Source organism: Palaemon carinicauda, chromosome 14, assembly GCF_036898095.1.
Source record: "Palaemon carinicauda isolate YSFRI2023 chromosome 14, ASM3689809v2, whole genome shotgun sequence".
Lineage (NCBI taxonomy): Eukaryota > Metazoa > Arthropoda > Malacostraca > Decapoda > Palaemonidae > Palaemon > Palaemon carinicauda.
The window spans coordinates 70,896,213-70,901,212 of record NC_090738.1 but is presented as its reverse complement, the minus strand read 5'-3'; positions in this window follow the sequence as shown (position 1 = coordinate 70,901,212).

Below are 5,000 nucleotides of genomic sequence, written 5' to 3'. Positions count from 1 at the left end.
CTAAAAAAAACATTTAGGTCAGTCACCGTTTCAAAGGGCAATCAACAATGTATGACTAACCTTTCGAACAGACATCCCTAGTAACCTCATTCTATGGTGAAAGGTCCTTTATTCCCCTCACCGTGATCCTGTTGGAAATGGAACCTTATATAACGTAATTACATCTGACATGATTTACATTGATTTTCAAGTCCAAAATGACATTATCTTATGGAGTCTACGCGATCAATCTCTTGATAAGAAATTCTATAAAGAAAAGGAAACTCATGGTCATTGTCTGGGAGCTTTAATTCATCATAGAATTATGCTTAATTACTTTAGCACATGATGTTTTCAAACAAATAATTAACTCAGCCTGTCCGATCTGACCTACATTCAGGTTAGGCTAATGAATCGCTTCCAAAATCGAATGAGTTAATATAATTGTAGGTTCATATTTCTTTTATTTTTTTACGATTGTTTACAAGGAATAAGACTGATAATATGTTCCTATTTTCCTTTCTTACTGGAGAATTTTGATAGAAAAAAAAAGATGTATTTTTGAAGCAGCATGAATACTCTTCATGGATTATGAAAAGTATATCCTACATAGGTCTTTGTAATACCTATGACATAAAGTTCTCCCTAGCTATCATGGCCCCCGAGTTTTCTATTTTGATCCTAAGTGACTAAGCATTTCGTTTTGCAATTCAGGAAATTTTAAATTTTCTCTCCTCCTTTACTCTTCGCTAGTGTTTTTTCTGATTAAGTAGTTATTTGAGTTTACTTTTATCAGCATTTTCTAAGTATTCTACCAAATTTCCTTTATTCATTATAGGATTTTTTTCCAACGACCGAGATTGTCATTTGTCCACTGTATACCTTATATGATGAGATTAAGATGGTTTCCGTATACTCTTTTGCCTACTTCACTAGAGTTTATTCCATCTCTTTTGCATAACTTTATACCACCGTAGAAAGCGTTGCAAGGATCAAGAAATGTATCTTTTTACCTGACATATGGACGCAAGCCTTTGGTTTATGTCTAGGGCCATGCTAAGGGTCAATTTACTGACATTGAGTCTTGGAAGAATACCCATTAGTAATGTTTTATTAGCCGTTTCAACAGTTGTTTTATCGTTCAATCGAAGGTTTTTTTTGGCCTGCGGCATCTTTTCCTAGGAGCAGATAGTTTCCGGTTGCTTGGATAATAATTATGACTTCGTTATTTTCCGCTGTAGCTTTAATATTTACTACTTCTATCTGCTATTGGTTAGCACCTGGGTAGAACCTGACATTTCTCTTCTTTTGGGGGGCCAAATTGCTTTGATCCTTTACCATTGAATTTTCCATTAGCACAGTCTCATCCTCCACTTTCTCTGCTAGGAGTGAGAATCTTGTTCTGATGGCAGTTATATTTCTTAGCTCCTATTTCTTCTTAGCCTCTGCTACCCTAAATCTGGTGAGCTGCATGAACGATCTGCTTTTGTTTGTAATTAAATCCTTTTTAAGTTATGTCCTTGTCTTTACCTTAGTTTGTATTTTCAGGATATTAGTCCTATTTTCTATAATATCGTTTATGACTACTTCCTTTTTTATCTTTATCTGTTCGAAATTACACATAATCTTTATAATCTTTTCCTGAGTTTTTGTTGGGTATTTTTACGTTCTAGCTGACAATTTATATATATATATATATATATATATATATATATATATATATATATATATATATATATATATATATATATATATATATATATATCGTGCATCTCATCAATTAGGTGGAAACTGAGAAACGCGGTAAACACAAGTAATTTAATTTCGACAGACAGTACGCTTTTGAAACAACATCTTCTGTGGAAGAAGGTCACACAAATTTAAATAGATCGACACAAGCAGATACAGGCATAAAAAGGTTATCAGTGTAAGGAGAGAGTGATAATGACAATAAAAAAAATGACTATTACAGTGTACGAGCGTGTGTGATAAACATGCTGTATATGGTCCACCCCCTACAACAGACATCCATTTGCAATAGGGCACCCTGCTCTTGGGAGGCATACTTTAGGTGGGCCATCTGGCCTTGGTTATGCAGGTTTCAAGCAATTAATATAGAATCAGTCTTTTTCTCCACGCTTGTTGAAGAAAAATGCTTTGGACGCATGACGTACTTCAAGGGAGGGGATCTTATAAGGGTAGTTAGCAGTAGCTTATTAGTGTCGTTATACAAAAAAATATGCTTTGCCAAGTGTAGATTTATTTTCATGGTTTGCTTATTGTGGGTGTTGTAAATGTAACGGCATGGAGTATGGTTTCTGAAACTGGGACGTAGGCGTTAGATATCGGCTTAGGAAGTTGCAAAAGGAATATATTGGGCATGGAGGATTAAAGGTGTCTATACGTCCTTTCAGCGGCTGACACATACAAGAGTGGTCCTAAGTCCAAGGATGACCCAAAGAATCTGGATAATTAAGTGGGAGTCCTATAAGCAGGACATCAAAGCTGCTTTGAGGGTGTGGTGAAAATGTTCAACCAAACCATTAGGAGCACGATTGTATATGGTTTTCTGAGGAAGAGTGATGGTCAGGATATTTGATAATGATATCCACAATTGAGAGGTGAAAATGGCACTCTTCTCAGAAGTAATATGTTCAGAGATACCAAATTTTGCTACCTATCCTGAGAGTATGGCAGATGTAAATGAGACCAACGTTGCAGATCACATAAGAATGGCGTCAGGTTAACAAGTGGAGTGGTCGACTACGGTAAACAGGTAATGATATCCTTCTGGTGTGGGTAGGGGACCTACAACATCTGAGTGAATGTGGACAAAGTACTGCCCAGATTAAGGAAAGGTGCCCACTCCTAAATCTATGTTGATGTACTTTTGAGGTTTGTCATGCAGTAGGGGTGTCTTTTGTAATGCCATGCAAAATAAGCTTTGTCTTCAGTAGCTGGGCAGTAAAAGGTCTCGAGTGATGTGAGAGGCCATCAATAGAATCAAGCACTTGTTGGCACATGGGAAAAGGTCAAAGTATACCAGTACTGATGTCACAAAGGAGGGTGGCTTAGGAGTCGACGAGAGGGGCTTTATCCCAATGTAGTTATGTGCAGGATGTCGTACATCTTGTCATTAGTCTACAGCCAAGGCATTTTAATCCAATCCCAGGTTAATGGCAGCCATTGTGTTTTTGGACAGGCACCGACAACGAAATTAATTTTCCCACGGATGTTCTGAAGGGTACAATTATATTCTTCTACGGCAAAGAGTTGTGAGTGTTGACGGGCAGACCAGGCTTCAGACTGTCGAGCGAAGGCATGCACCAGAGGCATATGGTCAATGTGAATAACGAAGGGTATGGCTTCCAATATGTGGCAAAAGTAACAGACAGCTAAGTGCGCTGTCAGCAATTTTCAGTCGGAGGTATAGTACTCCGATTTTGCTTGGACAGTTTTCTACTGAAGAATACTAGTGGGTGAGACGAGCCATCGGTCAGCTGCACGAGGACTACCCCAATAGGGACGTCACTATCATCGGTGGAGAGAATGAGAAGTGCCTGTGGCACAGGAAAGACGAGAGCTAGCGGTTGAAAGGGGATTTTTTGTGTAGCAAAAGGCCACTTCTCATAGGGAATCCCGCTTCAGATTGTCTGGCGTGCACTTGAAGGAGACCTAAAGGAGAGCAAGAGTGTCAGGAATGGCAGGCAAAAAACAGAAATAATAGTAGATCATAGCCTGTAATTCTTATAGTGCTTTGACGTTAAAGGGCGTGGGAATGTTTTGAACAGCTGGTACCACCATAAGGAGGGGAATGCCTTCTTCAGGAGAGATACACTGTCTAAGAACGATACTTTGGTGGCGCGAAAGGTACAATTGTCCTACTGGACAACAAGGATATACTGCTCTAGGTGGTAGAGCAAGATGCGTAGATGAAATAGGCGTTCCTCTTTCGAGGAAGAGTAAACAATTATGTAATCCACGTAATATACACAGAAGGTGAGGTCCTCTAAGATGCCATCCTTGAGATGTTGAAAGTGTCCCTAGCATTAAGAAGGCCAAACCAGGAGTAATTGAAAGTTTATGTACCAATGTGGGTGGTTATTGTGGTCTTGGGGATGTCTTCTGGTTTCATGGGCACCTGCGAATACCCATTCAGGAGGTCGGGCATAAAGAAAACCTTTGCTTAGTACAAGTAGGAGGTCACATAAGCCATTGTTGAGAGGGGTTAGTGATCCGGCTCTATCTCCATATTCAGGCACCTATAATCCACATATGGACGCAGAGCCATCTTTCTTCAGGACAATGTGTAAGGGTTACGAATATGGGTTTGAGGCCTTCAGACAAACTCTTATTTCTTTTCTTTTTTGGGGGGCGAATGTTAGTTTAGCGGCTGACAAATGATATGGTGCCAGATGTCTGAAACTGGCGTACACTGGGTGGTCCGTCGTCTTGATATGGGAATAAATACCATGCTTCATGCTAACTGTAGGTCTTCGACGATATTTTTGACGTAAAACTTCTGGGTGCTATATGGGAAGATGGGTGAGGGCCTCCATTGGTGAGCTATTCTGGAGAGTGAGGAGTATAAATCTGCATTGAGGATGCATCGGTAAGCTGCAAAGACTAGGAGGCAGAAATTTGAGAAAAAATCTGCACCGAGTATGGGCAATGAAATCTCAGCAACGAGAAATTTCCAAATATGCTTGGCACTTACAAATGATAATGTCAGTGTTTCATGATCATGGTTGGGTATCGCAGATCAGTTGGAAGTTACCATTGGGATGTAAGCAGATTTAGACATATCATGGCCTGGAGAGTAGTCTTGGAAGAAAAAAATGGAAAGCAGCCTTATCAACCGAAGATTGCACTCCCATACCTGGTGTCATGTGAAAAGAAATTATCAGTGACAGGCAAGTACAACGCCGCAATCAATAGTCTACTTAAAGGATTGGATACTGACTACCATTCGCACAATTCTTCTCAGCAGTCCCGAATTCAGAGAGGTAATAGCATAACTG